Source organism: Ambystoma mexicanum, chromosome 10, assembly GCF_040938575.1.
Source record: "Ambystoma mexicanum isolate Mex_15411 chromosome 10, UKY_AmexF1_1, whole genome shotgun sequence".
Taxonomy (NCBI): Eukaryota; Metazoa; Chordata; class Amphibia; order Caudata; family Ambystomatidae; genus Ambystoma; species Ambystoma mexicanum.
This window is the reverse complement of record NC_090932.1, coordinates 538,305,432-538,325,284: the sequence shown is the minus strand read 5'-3', so window position 1 is coordinate 538,325,284 and position 19,853 is coordinate 538,305,432. Positions and strand designations below refer to the sequence as shown.

The window sequence follows — 19,853 nt, the reverse complement described above, 5'->3', positions numbered from 1 at the left end:
ATTTACCTCACTATATTTTGAATTAAAGCTAACTACATGAAAAAGAATTGGAGTGCATATAATTCTTAAACTTTTGGGACTCAAATCCATTACTAACTAAAGGAATCCACTATTTAGTGGGCATAGGAGTGCAGCCCACACCGCTGGCTTCACAGCCAAGGTCTTCGAACATAGTTGCCCTGCCTATATAAACATTAGAAATACCACTAATCTCCCTGTTTTTAGACATTTTAATTTGAGACCCCATCGTTCATTCGACATTATCTTTTCTTTTATCTGTCGATTCTCCATATGTTGCTTGGGCATTGTTATTTTTAAAGAGCTATGTATGTTAGAAAAGAGGTCTTGGTTATTCTGTGAATTGTACCTTCAGTAATTTGTCTATTTGTATTGAATTGATGTGTTTTACGGTGTTTGTTATGGGTCAATGTGAAAAATTCTAAATTGTATTTTTGTGCTTTAATTGATGTTTAATTGATGTTTTTATCTAAATAGAATAAACATATTGAATGAATGATATAAACACCTGGATAGCAAACTACAATCTCCTTCCCGCAGAAGCTCACTGGTTCTCTCTAGGCTGGACTATTTTAACAGCCTCCATCTAAATCTGCCTGCTTCTACTCTCCGCCCGCTGCAAGTTATCCAGAACAGGACTGCGAGACTTGTCCTTGGCCTCAAGCCCAGGGATCGTATCTCTCCAGGACTGAAATCTCTGCACTGGCTCCCAGTGGCTGAGAGGATTAAGTTCAAAACCCTCTGCATCGTTCACAAGGCCTGCTGGGGCCTCGAGCCACAATACCTTCAACTCTCTCTTCCTAAATATCTTCCTTCTCGAGCTCTTCGCTCATCCGCCTCCAACTTCCTCAGATTCAGTCGCTTCTCCAAGCAACGAGTTGGTGGTAGATCTCTTTCTTCGGCTGGCGCCTCCCTCTGGAACAGTGTCTGTGCTTCCCTTAAACTTGAGGAGAACCATCTCCGGTCCCGGAAGCACCTCAAAAACTTTCTCTTTGCTTCTGCTTTTTCTCCTCCGCTTCTCTGCTGACCTCTTGGGTGTAACCGGAACTGCACTGGCTACCTGGTCACCCTCTGATCTCGGGCCCAGGTCTTTGCCCCGCCAGCATCACACACCTGCACTGACCACCTGGCAACCCCTGCACTTGGCGACTGTTTCTGTATCCCTACAGTCCCCCTACCAGCCCTTGACTCCTGATTCCCGCACATACCCATGCACTTGCCACATGCTGGCAGTTTACTTATTTATTGTTATCATCTTTTCCCCATGTACTGCACTGTCCCAGCTCCCTTCCCATGCACTTGCGCGATCTGAATGACACCTGGCCTAGTAGGATCGGTGTCCGCCCTCCCTTTGTTCCCCTCCCTTGCCTCGTCGCAGCTTGAAACACTTGTGTATAGGCGCGTTATAAATGCCATATCATACTAAACCCAACCAAAACAGAAATAGTGATCTGAATGCTTCTATCCCCTACAGTTAATTAATGGGATCCTCCCTTATATAAATATCCCACACAGCCATCGTGATCATTTCCTTTTACTATCATCAAGAATAGACTACGCAAATAGTCTCTACCTAGGAATGCCAGAACGGCTCACCAAAAAGCAAAACCACATCCAAAATACTGCAGCAAGGCTACTCCCGAGACTAAATAGAAGAAACCACATAACACCGGCCCTGCGAAGTCTACATTGGCTACTAGTAAAGAAACGCATCAATTTCAAAGCCTACTCCATTGGTCATAAATCACTATATGGTCAAGGAGCCACATTCCTCCAAGCAAAAATCACCAGATACCAACCGAGATGAAATTTAAGATCTAGCACAAACTTAAAAAACAGAAACAAGACACTACGAGAAAAGAACATTTGGAGGAACTGCTTTCTTCCATCGGGAAGCCAAACTATGGAACTCAATCCCAAAGGAAATAATGACAGGTAGTAGACCTGGGAAAGCCAGAGCATTCATGGGAAGGTCGAAGACAGGGCCGAGTCGGGGGGGGGGGGGGGGAGATGGGGGAGCAACTGAGGGATGGGGTGGTTCCTGGCCAGGTTCCTAGGGCCAAATAGGAGCCAAGCCAGGTAAATGGCTGGGTGAAACGGGGGAAGGTGTTTGGGGGCAAGAAAAGGGGCTAAAGGGGTTGAGGGGCAACACGGGGGGCTAAAGGGGGCTGGAGGCAAGATAAGGGGCTAAACAGGACTGATGGAAACAAAAGGGGCTTATGGTGTTGGGGCAACAAAAGGAGTAAAAGAGGGCTTGAGGCAAGAAAATGGGTAGAGGTCAACAAAAGTGGCTAAACAAGAATGGGCCATCAAAAGGGGCAAACTGGGACTGGAGGGTCAGAAAAGTTGTGAAACAGGACTGAAGCAGCTAAAGGGGTTATTGGGCAACAGCAGGGGCTAAATGGGACTGGGGCAAACTAAATGGGTTGAGTCAGCAAAAGGGGTTAAACGAGACTGGTGAAACTAAAGAGTTTGGGAGCAACAAAGGGGGCTAAAGGGCACCGGGCAGCACGAAAACCAGCTAGTGGGGGGTCACTTCCCTTTATAAATGTGCTTCTGCTTCAGAGCACCCCTGCATCACCAGGAAGTGTTCTGGTCCTCAATGAGTGGCTGGGGCGGGACAACCAACAACAAAAAAGACCCTCCCAGGGTGCCGGCAGCACTTACACAAGGCGAGTCAGCCTGAAGTACGGTCCTGGCTGGAACATGCGCGCTACTGTAAATGCTGTCAGGATGCTAGGAGTGGGTCGTTAGAAAAAAACAATTGTTTAGAGGAGTGGGAGGGCACCCGGTGGGGCTTGTGGCTGGCCCCTGCTTTGGGCAGCCACTGACCCAAAAGGAGGGTCAGACTAGAGCCCTAGGCGGGACTCGGGTCGGCCGGAGTCCCACCAGGCGCGGTCAGTTCTAGAAGGAAGACCACCTAATGTAACACCAAAAAGCATGGCTATTCAACCTGGTGAGATAAACTTAGAACAACTACACAACAATCACCCCTCATGAGCAGGCCACTCAAACTCACAATGCCTGCGCCTACAAACTAAGTTCAGAACAACAATAACACAGGATAAATACCAGCAGAAAGAAACAGGACAGCTACCCAATATCCAGAGACCACTCAAAAACCACTAACCATGCCTTTTCACTCTTGCATAACACCACACCTCTGACCGACCACACACGCCCCTAGAGACAGTGAAACAACCCTACCGAAACACAAACCGCACATCACTCTCTAACCAAATAACAAAACCAATAAACTGTGATTCCAAACAAGTGGACACAACAAGCCTCAGTGCACACAAAAAAGCACACCTACGAAGCACACATGTTGCTCTGGGTTGTTCACATACCAACAGATGAGCACAACATTTAGTCTATCCCTCGCCCCCACTAACCAACCCAACCCACTCTGCCTTCCAGAGCCACGTGAGGGCCTGGAGATCATGGAAATGGCAGCAGTGCGCAGTATAAATCAACTTAACATACAACGTCCCCTCATGCACAAGAAGCAACATTGAGCACCTTTCAATAATATCCCGGTATAAAGTTTCAACTACCTGCCTCTCATCCTATTCTCCATAATCCATGCCATAGATATTTTTTTATTTTTTATTTATTGAACATTTGTATGGCGCTTATACAGCAGAAAGTTTTCCAGGCGCCACAACACTAAGGGGGAGGGAGGAATAGAGAAGAATAAGCGGATCTTGTGACATTCGGTTTGTGCAAGTGCAGCAAACAGGAAGTGCCGGGGCAGTGGCGGGGGGGGGTGAGGGCGAAATGAAGTGGGAGGGGAAGGGTGGGATGCAGGAGGGAGAGGCCCCAGGAGCTGGCTAAGTGCTAAGGGGAGCCCGCTATGACAAGTGCGCTGGGGGCGGGGAATGGGCCAACAATTTGCGAAGAGGTGGTGGGCCAAACTAGTAGTCTAGTAAGGGACGGTTCCCGAAAGCAAGTGCTATTAAGGGGGTACTGGAGAAGACTGGTCCAAGGAGGGCCTGGCCCCCGTTATGACTCAGAAGGGACCAGACAGCCATTTGCAGCAGCAGGGGGGAATTAGCAAGGAAGGGGGCGAGGGAAGGAGTAGGAGAAAAGGATGTCTTGAGAAGTTTCCGGAACTTGAGGAGAAACAGCTCAAGTCTAAGAGGGGCAGGGAGGCCATTCCAGAGGAAGGCTCCTGCCGAAGAAAGATCAACCCCCCCACTCCCTGCTTGGAGAAACGTCTGACCTGCAGAGTTAGAGCTAGAGGACTGAAGGACTCTAGCAGGGAGATATTTAGGGAAAGCTGGATGTAGCACGGTCCCAGGCCCCAGAAAACCATGTGGATGAAACATAGGATCTTAGCAGAAACCGGGAGCCAGTGGAGAGATTCTTGGAGCTGGAGAGATCCAGTTCCTCGGCTTGAGGCCAAGGATAAGTGTCCTATTTTGGATTAGTTGAAGGTGGCAGAAGGAGGAAAGAGGCAGATTTAAGAAGAGGCTGTTGCAGTAGTCCAGCCTGCAGAGAACCAGAGCTCTAGAGACATTGAGTTTCTGGGGAAAGGTGATCAAAGGGAGAATGCCTCTGAGGAGGTGAAGCTGAAAGTGGGCCTTCTTGCCAAGGTCAGCAATAGAAGGACAGAATGAGAGAGAGGGGAGTCGAAGAGGACACCCAGGTTTTTTGTCTTAGAAGAGGGTGAGGTGCGGGGGCCCAAGGAGGGCAGCCAGCGGGTAGGGGAGAAGGAAGGGGGATAAAGGGGGGGAAGTTCCAATAAGAAGAATCTCGGTCTTACTGGCGTTAAGACAAAGATCGTTAGCAGCACCCATGCCTGAATAGCAGTCAAGACAATCAGGAATGAGAGAGGAAGGCGAGGAAGCAGTGGAGGGAAGCTTAATGGAGAGCAGAATGTCATCCGAATAACACTGGAAGTGGGAAGAGAAGGTGGAGATCAGATGGGCAAGAGGGGCAAGGTAAATGTTTAAGAGCGACGACAAGTGGATAGAGCCATGAGGGACGCCGTAAGTAGAGATTGAGGTAGAGGTGAGAAAATGGCCCATTTGAACCTAGGATATTGCTTAGTTAGCATCTTTCTTGCAAAATGTATTTGCCTTGTACTCTATATTCTATGTGAATAATGGTACCTCATTATGCTTCTGCTACTTTTGGCATTTTAAACAAACTTATTGAATCGCTAATCAATGAAAGTACACAATAGGGTTCACTGAATGGGCTAAGCACATTTATTGCAAAGTTAATTTTCTTTTTTTGCCATTCACATTTTAATAAGAGGTGATTTTACATCATGACATTGGTCACAATACACAAGTAAAGCAACAGAAGGAGAAGATAGAAACAGTGACCATACATACATAATTCCATCTTGCAATTATCAGTGAATGACCACATATTGGTAATTAAACCTTTCACAGTTTATAACACTGAACAGGGAATATGCTATCAGCATAGGGCTTCTCAATGAGTGAATCAGGCTAAATGCTAACAAATAAAAAAGAGAGATCATGTCATAACGTAAAGAAAGGCATGTCCTGGAGTTTATGATGTATCGCTGGAAAATCAGTCTGGCTAACAAACGTTATAAAGGGGTTCCATTCTTCCAAACAGTCAGGCATGTACCCTTTATGTGCTGCCTCAATCTTGCTCATCGCTGCTACAAGCCATATGTTAGCCCACCATTCTATCACATCTGGAGTTCAAGGGACTTTCCACTTACGAGCTACCACCACCTGTGCTGATACAAAAAGATGGGTAATCAATTTGGAAGTTTCCTTCCCCCACCTTATACAGCCCCTTCAGGTCCTCATCTCCCAGTAACACTGTTAAAGGCGTAATGGGCAGGTGTAGTATCTCATTGTTATAGTTTATTATTTATGTATCTATCATATGGTATATATGGTTTGTTTATTCATATTGTGCAGATGGTTATAGATATTGAACATAGAATGTTGTGGGAAGAGAGGATGCTAGAATGTAGTAGATGGAAGAATGATGCACTGTAAAAGATCAGTTATGTTCTGTAAATTGTGATGACTGGTGGGTTTCAATCCTCATACATGAATAAAAGATTACAACCAGTCTAATCTGTATGAGAGGATATTTCAGCTGGTCTATACCCGTAATGTTTTTAATTTGGGCAAGCACTTCCTTCCAGTATACCTGAATGAGGTCACATGACCACCATATATGAAACTTCGTACCAGTGGCTTGTATACATCTCCCAACAACATGGGGGTAACAGAGTTCATTCTATGGAGCCTTTCAAGGGTACAATACCATTTATTTAGTATTTTGTAGCTCTTTTCTTTCAATTGTATGCACCTGGATGCCTTGGCGGCTCTCAACCATATATTATATTATACCAGGCCAAATCATCAATGGGAGAGCTCATGTCTGCCTCCCAATGAGCCATATAAGGATGTGGGGGTTTACAGCGGCTCGCATGCAGAGATTTATATAAAGAGGATACTGTTTTGGGAAGGGGGCGGGGGGGGGGATATTGTTCACCCAAAAACAAATCTTTATTTAGAGTGGTCTCCCTTTTTGCCTGCTTGGCCACTCTTGCATCTGCTACCCAATGCCTTAATTGGATATATCCAAATCTATCTGTTTCTTAAACCAGAAACCTCTGCACACATTTCTCAAATGTGATGACTCCTGCAGACTCTGAACCTCAGCCTAAAGTCTCCTCCCATGTGGCCAGGGTACAGCAGCCGCTACCTGATCCTGACCCTGAGTGGAGTATTATAAGGGAGTATCACATGATCAGGGGGATGTGATGACCCCATCAGGAGGGATGACGTATTCTTCCATTCATTTTGAAGATGTCCCTAGAATACCTACATTCCTGATGGCATGTTATAATACCAATTCTTCCAGTGGTAAAACCCGCAAACCCCTTCTTGCTAAACACCCTAGGCAGGATACGATTCACACGTCAAATGTACATAATGCTCACTTAACTCCTGTTAATGTTGGTGATGTGAACAGAAACCTAAAGCGAAATAGCTTTAAAAGGTCCAAAACTCCTCTGGACTCCAACTCCCATAAGACCTTCAGTACTGGGACGAAGAAGGGGAGAAAATAGTTAATGTGGCGCAGAAGATATACCAATGTGCAGGCTAGGTGTTGTAATGCCCATTAGCTGGGAGTGATACTTAAAAATGGTGTGCTTTTTTATAAGAGCGGTGAAAGGTGAAAAGAGAGATGCAGAGTGGGCGCAGAACCGAAGGCAGACACACGCAAACGTACTCTGTGGAGGAAAGCAGATGCTTCCCATCAGGAAGGCGAGAGACTGGGAAAAGCAGAGCGGGTGCCACAGAAGCATTGTTGACAAGCCGACAGCAGTGGACAGGCTGTCGAGGACGCTGTCATGGTGAAAAGCAGAAGTTCTACTGGCAGAGGATGGGAAAGCAGACAGGAGAACCGCGAGAGGGTCCGCAAAATAGAGAACGCTTCCACGAAGCACCAACATCGCTGCAGCCATACGCCATGGGTCGGACACACCAGCAAAAACTGGTGAGTCTACCCAAAAACATTGGGAGCCCTGGGGCATGCCGACTGGCTTACAAACAATTGGGAACTAACTTTAAATAGCAAACAAATCACACAGAAAGACTGAATTTACACAGTCTCCGTACAAGCGATGTCGATATGGAGAAATCTGGATTAAATGTTGTCATGAGCAAATGAGCAAATGAACTACAATGAAGCAATTGAAAGACAATGTTCATATATGAAAAGCCAATATAGGGAAGAGTAAAACAAGTGTAGCCACAAGCCAATGAGTACCAACAATGAAGATAACAATCAAAACTTGAACAAGTCTCCATGTAAGGGATGCCATTATGGGGGCGTAGGAACAAGTGTTACCTCAAGCCAATAGAGTATAAACAGTGAAGGAATACAACTGTGTTATACTGTGTTATACTTAAAGAGAACTGAAATATTGTTAGGAGACCTGGTGAAAGCAAAGCACAAGGCAGTGAGCATTTGGGGGAAGGATAACTGGCAGGAGAGTATACAAGGGGATCTGCCAAGCCCAGGGGAGGGGATTCCTGTCAGGGGAGTAAACCATAAAATCCATCTAAAGTGTGTGAACATAAACACATTGTGAAAAGGGTTCCTGAAAAGAGTACACCAGGAGACCTTCCTTAATATTGGGGAAAAGAAAATACATTGTGGAAGGTGTTCCAGGCAGGAGAGTATACCAGAAAACCATCTTTAGTTAAGTGCTGAGTAGAAGAGACACTTTTTGCCATTCTTATCAAAATCACCACTACTTTTAAAGGATTCTCTTTGCCATTCTTCAGAAGGTGTTGTGCAAAAGAGAATGCAGAGCCATTGTTTGGAAAATACAATTTTCCCATCATCCCTAATAAAGTGTTAAAACATAATTTCTTAAGTAGCCAAGAGATACTTTGCCATCCTTAAACAGCATGGTTTGGGAAAAGACATGTTTCATAATTTTAAAGAAGTGTTATGCGAGAGACATTTCTACCACTGGAAGAACTATTGTTTGAATTGAACACTTTCAATATTCTAGCTGGAACTGTTCAAGGGAAAGGGCATTATACAATGGATTGGAGTTATTTGTTTGGTTGTTGAACACATTTTACTGAAGTTAAAGCAGAGACACACCGTGCACATTTTGTTGATAGTTTTTAGTATGAGGGTCAGATATGTTTTGGCCACAAGGACAGCTTGCCTACTTTTGGCAACGAGACACAGACTGATCTTTAGTTTTGGTTTCATAGGTAGGGAAACTCTTTAGGATAGGAACAGAAAGGCCTTTATCCAAACCCTTTTATTTGGTATTAGCCTATTTGATCTATAAAAAAATTGACCTAATGACCAATTTGGTCGAATTTAGCATGGGTGATTTGGCCTTCGGGGCATTGTCGCATTTATTGCAAAATACCAACCCAGGAGAATGGGGGTTGCGGGAGTATCTTCCCACTCTTCAGGGTTGGTATTTTGCCATTTTCAGGGTGCAGGGGTGACCCCCGCTTCCTTACAATTGGAGTTGGGGGACACAAATAAATAATAATACGCATGTGCGTTTAAATTGGGCCCGAAGCAGATAAATTGCTGTCAGTTTGCCGCGATAAATACAAATTTAGCCAAACATACCTGACCCTTTTATTTTAATGAAATGTTTAATCTTGAAAACATTACAACTTTGTGTCAGTCTTTTATTTCTGACCCCTCACGCAAAGGTCAGTGGGTGCCCCTCAAACAACTGACCTATCCTTAACAACCCATCCAATCTGCAGAGAGTAAATTGCTGCACCTGCCGATCAGGGGGGGGGGGAAATCAAAGGACTGCCAAATTTGTCTAAGTGGAGAAGCAAAGGTCATCACTGCATATTTCTGTGCCGTCTTGTCTTAATGTGGTCTTAGTGGAAGGGAGTAAGCCACCATTGCCCTTCTTCGCCTTCGAGGAGTGCCAACACCATTCATTCAACAGTATACCAACACTCGTAACGCTCAATTTCCACCCAATGTTTTGGAGAGTCTATGCCCCTTGAGTATCAAGTATTGGAGCGACCTCTGCAACATATAAATAACTTTCCCCGTCTAGAACCCCCAGACCGCCCCTTTCCTTAGCTGCAATAAATCTACGTCTAGGAACTCTGGGAAACTGCTTATTCCATATGAATTTAAAAACCTGAATTTGGTAGTCCCCTAGTACCTTCTAGGGAATAATAATTGAAGACCCACAAAAACATATAGGAGCTTACATTTTAACTGCTGTAATCCTCCCAAGCCATGAGATATCAGTGTTCCCCATCCTTTCCAAATCAAATTTGATCATGTCAATCAACTCCAGGATATTAAGCTTACATAAATGATCATATCTGGGCGTGAGGTGAATTCCTAAATATTTAAGACTAACTGAAGTCCATTGAAAAGCAAACCCCTGAACTCTGTCTAGATGTTCTGATAAGTTAAGTATGATTGATTTTCCAAAATTAATCTTAAACCCAGACGCCTGGCGAAAAGAATCTAGTAAAGAGACTACCTATGGACAAGTAGTCATCGAATCCTGCATTTAGAATTTCTTTTTGTGTATATCGCCACCATATGATGGGTTCCATCACTGTCTGGACCCCAAATTAGCTCAAAAGGCCTAATTTTACACCCCAGCGGCTCCATAGATAAAGCAAATAGAAGAGGGGACAAAGGGCAACCCTATCAGGTCCTTCAAGATAATGTGCCTGGCTCTGAAAGTGTGCCATTCATTTTAATCGTCCTAGTTGAATGCGCAACATTTGCCAATCCCCTCTTAAAAAATAAATAGGGCCAAACCCAGACAGCATCTCCGAAAGATAGGTCAATTCGAATGCTTTCTCAGCATCGACTGATAAGACCGCCAGAGCATGATTCCCTCTTCTAACCCATTCAACTACATCTATAGCCCTCCAAATATTATCCTGGGCCTGGCGCCGGAAAAAAAATCTGTTTGGTCCCTATGAATAATTCCTATGAGAATATTCGCAAATCTGGTGGTCAAGATTTTAGAGTAAATGCTGGAGTCATAGTTAAAGACCGCTGTTGGCCTATAGGAAGTACATTTTTTTTTAAACTTCTTTTTATTAAGTTTTCAGCATACAGGGGAAAGAAAGAAAAAAAAAGAAAAAGAAAAACGCTCCCCTACCTCCCCCACATCCACCCCCCCCCCCCCCCCCCAAGGCAACAGAAGTCCATTCATATCTCCATGGCTTCCTGATGCATTCTCTTCAAGATTGTGCCTACAAACCCAACAGAACAGTACCCCCCAACAATCCCAACTCCCCCCGGAATGGCTCCTCCATGTCCACGATCCATTATCTTCATGGATCATTGCCAGCACTCAGCACAGGTCCAATAGTCGCAGGCGTTGAGGGCGCCACCCAATCAGGAAATCGTCTTTAAGAAAAGCCAAAGTTTCCTCCCAATCTCCAGCGAAGGACTGTAGTTTGTTATCCTTTGCATACATTGCCCATTCAAGTGCAACGATTTCCCAGAGTTTGCGTAACAGGTCCTGCAGGAAAGGGACCTCCTTCCTCTTCCATCTTTGTGCTATTACCGTCATAGCTGCAATTGTAAGAATCGCCCTTGCTTTCCCTCTGGATTTAGGTTCCCCCGCACCACTGATCCACCCGAAACCCATAATAATCTCCTCAGGGGGTCTGCTACCCCCCGGACCGAAGGCCTGCTCCTGAGCTCTATGAACCTCCAACCAAAAGGACCTTATTTTCAGGCATGTCCACCAAATATGCTGCATCGTGCCCTCCATCCCACAGCCTCACCAACAGATCCCGGGGGTAGCGGGGTAAATCTCCTGCAGTCGAGCTGGTGTATAGTGCCACCCAAATAGGACCTTATACCACATCTCCTGTAGTTGGGATGCTCTAACCAGCCTGGGGATCATCCTCCATAATCTTTCCCACTCTTCACGCTCAATCCCCCTTCCCAAAATCCGTTCCCACCTTCCCATGTATGCCCAGGGGCTTCTAACAGTGGCTTAGTCTAAAATCCTATAGAGATTAGATATGAGACCCTTGGAGCCGTCGTTAGATAGAAGGAATCTCTCAAACCTTGTGTTCCCCCTTGTTGCAGCTTCTTTGTTCACTGGGTGAAGGGCCCAGTGGCGCAGTTGTGCGTATCTAAGTCTTTCTCCCTCCTTTACCCCATACTCCCTCTTACACTCCTCAAAAGAGAGAATCTTCCAGTCCCGAAACAGGTCACCCAGCCTCCTACAACCCCCCTCTTGCCAGTGCTCAAATGCCCCTCCCTCCAAGTTGTGATTCCTTTACTCCTCACCAATTTGTCCCAGTTCTCTGCCATCAGTTTCGTAATAGAGCTCTCATATACATGCTTAGGCCTAAGCTGTTTCTGGAGCCATAAAATCTCTGCCAAGTTTCGATGTGCCACTGCTCTACCCATTGCCACCCAATGCTTATCCTGTGAGGCTTCCCCCTCTCGAAGCCAATGCCTAATCACCCGCAGTTGCGTTGCTTCGTAGTACTGTTGGAAGTTTGGTAATGCCAGGCCCCCCTCCCGCCTCGTGGCAGTTAAGAGGCGTCTACCGATTCGTGCTTTTTTCCCTTCCCACAGGAAGTCACCCGTCACAGACCTCAACTCTCGAAAGAAGCTTCCCGGTACGGCCTGGGGTATAGCCTGGAAGAGATATAACAGTCGCGGGAGAATCACCATTTTAATTGTGGCCATTCTACCTAGCCACGAAATCCGGAGGCCCCTCCATTTGTGTAGGTCCCTTTTAATGTCCTTCAACAACGATGGATAGTTTGCTTGGTACCAGCCGCTCAAGGTTGGCGTGATTTTTACCCCTAGGTATTTATTCCCCCCAGGACTCCAGATGAAAGGGATAGCTTTTCTCAATAATTCCCTATCTTCTACTCCTAGCGTTAGATTCAGGAGTTCCAATTTACTAAAATTAATTTTAAGACCAGAGACTTCCCCAAAGTTTTCTAATAGCTTCCTGCTCAACCGAATAGATTCGAATGGTGACGTTAAGGCCAATAACATATCATCGGCAAAAGCTGCCACTTTTTGTTTCACTCCCCCAAAGTAAATCCCTTTTATCCCCTCCGCCTCCCCGATTGCCTTTAGTAACGGCTCAAGATAAATTGCAAAAAGCAGGGGGGGATAGGGGACAGCCCTGTTTAGTACCCCTACTCACTTTGAAGGCTCTAGTCGTGGTACCATTCAGCGCAATTCTCATAGTGGGCGTTTAGGAAGCACATTTTAAGGGTTCTTTACCTGGTTTTCCCAGCAGGGTTAGCAAGGATTCCCCCATAGTAGGTGCAACTGCACCAACATCGTCAAAACTATTAAACAATGAAATTAGCTGTGGGATTATAACCGCTGAGAACTTCTTATAAAAAAAAAAGGGCCCGAGAAGGCATCATGGCCTGGTGTTCATTACTGGGAAAGAACTAATTACCTGTAAAATCTCTCTTGCAGTAATAGGAATAGTATCGGGACAAAATGCGCAATTTAGCCTGATCATCCATCTCTCAGTTTAGCTATGGTGTTACAAGCCCGCTGCAACCTTAATTTATAGGCCAAAATATACAAAGCTTTATTGGAAGTGTTAAAATAAAATTGTTTAATCTTCAACATTTTATATGAAATATCTGCTGCCCATAACGACTTCAATTCTGCCCGCAACACCTGTATACGTCTTATACAAACCCTCTCTCTTACATTGCAAAACCAAAGTTTTCACCTCTTCCTCTTGCCTCCGAGTTCCCAACAGTCGTTTCCTTGCAGCGGCCAGGAGAAGGAGTTCCCCCATGCAGTGTCAGTTGAAAGGCCTCACAAACTGCCACCAATGAAATATCCTCAGTTATGTTGCCCTGAAAGTATAAAGAAATCGCCTCAAATATTGAGGTGGAATAAGCCTCCTCCGCCAACAGGGAATCATTTGCATTCCAAAGGGTGGCCTTTCTCAGGTGCATGGGATATGCATCCACTTGAATCGTAATGGGGGCAAGATATAAAACTATACCTAATCCTATTGAAGATGCTGCAACCGCTTATAAAAGGGGACGCAAAACCCCAAAATGGTCAATACGTGAATACCTGCAGTCTACATGCTATTAGAAAGTATAGCCCCTCTGCCAGGGGTGCTGATGTCTCCACTCATCAACCCATTGTAAATCCGTTATGGCTTGTTTAAGTGAGATAGATCTGGTTAGGCCGGGCTCTGCTATAGACCGCGAACTGTCAATCCCACTGTCCAATACTACATTGACAACCCCCCCTACGATCAGATCAACTTTCTGAAATTCCACAATGCAGAGGAATATACGACCATAAAACTCATCCCGATATTGGTTAGGCCCGTAAACCGATACTATTGTCAGATCGCTGTCCCCCAACTTCATATGAAGACCCAGCATTCTCCCCAGATTATCACTCAGCTCACAAATCTTTTTGAAAGCCACTGTGCAATTAAACATTATCGCTATCCCAGCCTTTTTGTATGGAGGGGAAGAGAAATATTGGCGCAGAAGAACAAGTTACTTTCTTACCTGGCAACGTTCTTTCGATGGGATGGTCCGACGACGTATTCCATATCTATGACAGGTAATGTCCACAGCTGTGCTGCTTCGGAAAATCTTTGGCGTCTGCGTCCTGCGTCGATGACATCGATGCGCCGTCCCTGACGACCTCCTCCTATGGCCGACGTCACCCGATGTGATAAGTAGGATGCACGACGCCCATAGCCTCAGTTGTAGTTTTTTCCCCCAGAACGTGTGCCACCAGTTTTCTGCCTGACAGACAAACAAGGCCTTGCGGAACGCAAGCTGCAATCGCAAAAGAAATTCTGCGGTAGGGAGGGAGCAATATGGAATACGTCGTCGGACCATCCCATCGAAAGAACGTGACCAGGTAAGAAAGTAACTTGTTCTTCGAGGGGATTGGGTCCTCCGACGTATTCCATATCTATGACAGACTCCCAAAGCAGTACCAAGCAAGGAGGTGGGAAAAGAATTTAGAACACAAATTTAGCATGCCCAATCAAATTGTGGAATATAGGACTGCCTTGCCAAAGGCCAGATCCTGCCCTCTGATGGAATCGAGGGAGTAGTGCCGTACAAAAGTATATACTGAAGCCCAGGTGGCTGCATCACAGATGTGACGAATAGGAACACCCCTCTGCAGGGCAGTAGACACAGCCACTCCCCTGGTAGAATGGCCCCCGCAAGCCAGTCGGAGGGTCCTTACCCGCCAAGCGGTAACACTCGGAGATAGCTAAAATAATCCAACGAGACAAAGTCTGTTTCGTCACAGCTTGTCCCAAACGCTTTCCAGCGTAACCAATGAAAAGTTGATCGTCCACTCTGACCCGGGACATGCGCGAAATATAAAAGCTCAACGCTCTCCTAGGATCAAGCCTTTGGAGCCTCTCCACTTCCTTACCAGGATGTGGAGGAGGATAGAACGCCGGAAGAACAACCTTCTGGCTCAAATGAAATTCCGAAACCACCTTCGGAAGAAAAGAAGGACAAACTCTAAGGACAACCCTGTCCTTATGAAACACAGTGAAGGGTGGCTTAACTGAAAGTGCCTGTAACTCACTCAATCTGCGAGCGGAAGTAACCGCAACCAAAAACACACTTTTCAGAGTTAACAGTCTCAAAGGGCAAGAATGCAAAGGCTCAAACGGAGCACCCATAAGAAACTTAAGCACAAGGTTCAAATCCCAACCGGGCACCAGAAAAGGTGACGGAGGGAACACATTAGTGAGCCCTTTCAAAAACTGAGAAATTAAAGGAATCTTAAAATAGGAACATTCTTCAGACGAACGCTTAAATACGGACAGCGCCGCGAGGTAACCTTTAATGGTCCCCACTTGCAAGCCCCTGTGGGCCAAGGAAAGCAAAAAAGACAGAACCATGGGAATGTCACATTCAAAAGGATCCACATTCTTAACGCTGCACCAGTCGCAGAACGTTCTCCAACAGCAACGGTACAGAGACCTTGTTGCCGGCCGTCTGGCCGAGAGCAACACCTCCATCACGTCTTCAGGGAGGTCCCAATCCATATACCTCAACCTTTCAGAAGCCAAGCGTGAAGGTTGAGGGATCTGACCTCTGGATGGAGAACCTGACCCCCCTCCCGTGAGAGCAGATCGTCTCGGTAGGAAAGACGATGTGGAGGGCAGATGGACAAGTCGAGAAGTTCCGGGTACCACGTTCTCTGGGCCCACGCCGGAGCAATGAGGATTATCCGGGAACCGAACCTCCGTAACCTCCGCAGTACTTGCGGGATGACGGGGACTGGAGGAAACGCGTACAGCAGCGGGAATGACCACTCCACCACAAACGCGTCTCCTAAGGCTCCTTTTGGAGGAAATTCCCACAAGCAGAACCTTTCGCACTTCCGGTTGACACTGGAGGCGAAGAGATCCACTTGAGGGGTCCCCCAAAGGGCGAAGATCTCCAGGAGAATCTCCTGAGCCAGCTCCCACTTGTGAGAGATCGTGCTCTGCCTGCTCAGAGCGTCCACCGTCTCGTTGTCGTCTCCGGCCAGATGAACAGCCGAGATCGAAACTTCCTGCTGGATGGCCCAGAACTCGAGCTGCATCGCTTCCCTGCACAGAGAAAGTGACCCTGTCCCCCCTTTTTGTTGAGGTAGTGCATGGCCACTGTGTTGTCTGTTAGAATCAGGACACTCTTTCCTCGCACAGTCGGCAGAAAAGCCTTCAGGGCGGGGGCGCTGTTGCGCGCATCGAAGATGGCTGCCTAAAGGGAGAGCTCCGGCTCATACAAAAATCCTGTGCATAAATATCCTTCCTGCACTGCTCTGCGCACGTTTAAAGAGAAGATTCCTGTGTCGGGGGGTCTCCTGCATATACCCTCCAAAAATCGGGCGAATCCATAGCTGGACTGCCGAGATATCCTGTCCAGAAGAAGTGCTGGCAAGGGGTAAGCTGCGTCGCCGCCCAGCAGCTCTGCGAAACATTCACTGGAGGCCGGAGGAGGAACGCGGAACACCCGGCCGCAGTGGGGGAGGGGCACGGCTGTGCGCGCAGTGGTGCAGAGCCTTCAGGAGGAGCCAAAGTGACCCAGTTTCCTTGGGCTAGCACACAGAGATAGCCCCGCTGCTGGAGCGTGCGGGGAGCGCACCTGTGGGCGTACTGTTGGAGAGCCGGAGTGCACATCAGACCGAGCACCGACTAATGAGAGCCGCAACAGTGTCGTCTTCCTGGGGGACTGGACCTGCTCCTACCAGGGTGCCTGGGTAAGGTGCGGAAAGACACCGCCGGCCCGGCGGCACAAGTGAGTGGAACCCCCACCGCCCCCGCACCCCCCACGGGCATAATACACGGCCCGGCAAACACGGCGGAAGCCACATTGTGTAGAAACAACGTGGAGATCCGGAGGGACCATTTTGGGACCGCGCAGTCAAGGATACCCTGCACACCCAGGCAAGAGGTGAAACACTGCCGCCTGCTCCACAATCAACCCTGCAGTGACACGGGAGACCCATCAATACCCTGAGTGGACACAGCAATTTCAGGTCTGGACTGGCTTCCCGTGGTGGAACAATGTGACGCCCTGCTAAGGACTAAAGTGTAGTGGACATCCTAAGTGCCTTGGGTGGGTAAGCCTGGTTGCAATACCCATTCAGACGGGGGGAACAAGCGGAGGTGAGCAGATATCCGAGCCTGGTAGTGGGTGTGGAAGACACAGAGCCCCCATACTGTTTGGTCCTTGTCAACGACTCATTACGTGGGAGGACACAACCCACTCCAAGGCCACCTATCAACCTACATGAGCCGCACTGAAAAGAAGGGTGCAGGAGGCAAAAAGGTTGGCCCAATGGACTCCTTCGCTAACTCCCAGTCGTGCGGGGTGCCAGGTGGGTCGCATCAACCCCTGGACAAGCAGGATGACGATCCCTTAGAACGCCTGGCGATGCTGGTCTAGAACGGGTTCATGGCTGTCAACGTCAAGCTGGACGATATAGTGGCGACAATCGGATCCTTGAAGGCCAAAGTGGAGAAGGAGAGTTCACGAATAACGGAAACGGAGAATGGAATCAGTGCAAGCGAGGACATAATATCTCAACATGACCGAGACATAGCCCAACTCAAACCAGATCTTCGTAAAACTCAGAGTAAATGCGAGGATTTGGAATCCAGATCCCGTAGAAACAACATCCGGATTGTTGGGGTTGCGGAGACCTTTGTCAAGGGTGACATGGAGCGGCAGGTAGAACACCTTCTAAAAGACATCCTGGGGCCTGAATCTTTCTCGGAGCATTTTCTGGTTGAGAGGGCTCACCGCACCCTGGCGCCTCCGCCGAGGCCTGGGGCACCGCCTCGCACCATAATAGCACGTATCCTCAACTATAGAGACAGGGATGCCATCCTCCGGCTCTCCAGAGAGAAAAGCACGTTGCACTTCGAACACAATAGAATTCCTATTTACCCGGACTTTTCTGCCGGGGTGCAGGCACACCGTCGATCCTATGAACCGGTGAAAAGACAACTACGGATGCAAAAGGTACCTTATGCCCTGATCTTTCCCACGAAGATCAGAATCCAACATGGAGGTAGAGCCCATTTCTTTGAAAACCCTAAAGAAGCCATGGCATACGTGGAGGCCTCTATCCCTCTACTTCCTAGGGACAGGGCACACGACCAAAACGCCGGAATCCAGCCGGGAGCGGAGGGGCTCGACGCGGCAGACTGAGGGGTTCCCATCGTCTAATCCTTTCCACAGGAGATCAGGAACCATTACAGAGAGCAGCCTAGACACAAATTTAATGTAGTTTAGAGCCGTGAGCCCACGATAAGGTGGCCGGATGGCGGCAGCAGGCTACCCTCAGGAAAGTTCCAAGTTTTAATTTTGGGGGAATGCCCATCGGGGACGTTCCGAGCGTTGTTGGGCAACATCGTCATGTTGGGGAAGATGATGTGGGGAGGGGGCCAATATGTTAAGATAGAATTCATTTTGTTGGGATCTATGGGATTCATGATGGGGGGAGGGGTTTCGGGAACCCAGTTGAAAGGGTGTTACAAGTTAAAAGTGGTGGTCGCATTGCTGCACATGACATTCGTCCTGGGAAAACCGGAACAGGAAAAAACGATATTAACACACAGCCATGGCATTCGCCGGAGAGAGAGATAAGGGACTGAAGTTAAAGCACCTCACGTGGAACGTCCGGGGTTTGAACAATCAAGCTAAGTCAAGAAAGGTGGGAGCCTACGTCACTAGGCATTATCCGCAGGTGATCATGCTGCAAGAGTCCCATGCACTCCGAAAGGTAAACATGGCCTTCTTGAAAAACTGGGGACAAAATAGATATTATACAGATTACTCCACACAGGCGAGGGGGGGTTTAACCCTTATACACCCCTCTGTTGGTTTTCGGTTTGAAAAAAGCAAAGTGGACATTCATGGACGCTACGTCATAGTATGGGGCAGTATAGCTGGAAGGGAGGTGGTGTTGGTAAATACGTATGGGCCGAACTTGGATGACCCCGATTTTTATGTGGATGTGGTACATGGAATAGGATGTACGGGGCTTGAACAGATGCTGTGGGGGGGATTTCAATACAATCCTTGATGTTACAATGGATCGCTCCAGTACAAAGCATCGAGGCCCCTCCAAGGCGGCAAGGATGCTGCTACAAATCCTGTCACAATTGGCAATGGTTGACTCTTGGAGAACACTAAATCCATGCAAGAGACAATACACATTTATTCATCGGTGCATGACACTGAGTCCAGAATAGACTACTGGTTGGCTTCCACAAGCCTAATGCATCAGATAGAAAACTGTGAAATACTCCCCCGTAACCTTTCAGACCACTCTCCTGTTATGATGACAATAATAATAGGAAACATAAAACCCCAGCCAGGAGATGGAGGATGCCACCAGATATCCTCAAAGACCCGGCGGTAGCGGAGGCATTACATATAGAGGTAGAGCACTTCCTCGAAATCAACAGGGACTCAGTGGATAGTTATCATACCCTCTGGGAGGCCTTTAAGGTATGGGTGAGAGGAATACTGCTTTCTAAGTCCGCAGATATGTTGAGGGCTGTTTGGATAGAGCTAGAGGAGGTGGAGAAACGTCTGGGGAACCTGGAAGCGAGATACACTGATAAACATGACAATGAAACCCTCTCAGATATTAATCGTAACCTTTTGGAATTCAATAAACTAGCTACCAGGGAACTACTATATATGTCAACCCCTCACAGAGCGCGTAGATATGGTGAGGGCAACAGAGCAGGGCGCACCTTGGCCAACCTACTGAAAGCCGAAAGGCAGCACACACCGATCTCCAGTATACTAACGGCAGACGGTTCA

General features: G+C 47.3%; 1 protein-coding gene across 3 annotated transcripts in view; it reads right to left on the bottom strand.

The window, feature by feature from the left end:
- The window catches only part of FARP2 (FERM, ARH/RhoGEF and pleckstrin domain protein 2), a 4,051,843-nt gene that overhangs the window by 2,573,332 nt on the left and 1,458,658 nt on the right, over positions 1–19,853 (bottom strand). The window lies entirely within an intron of this gene.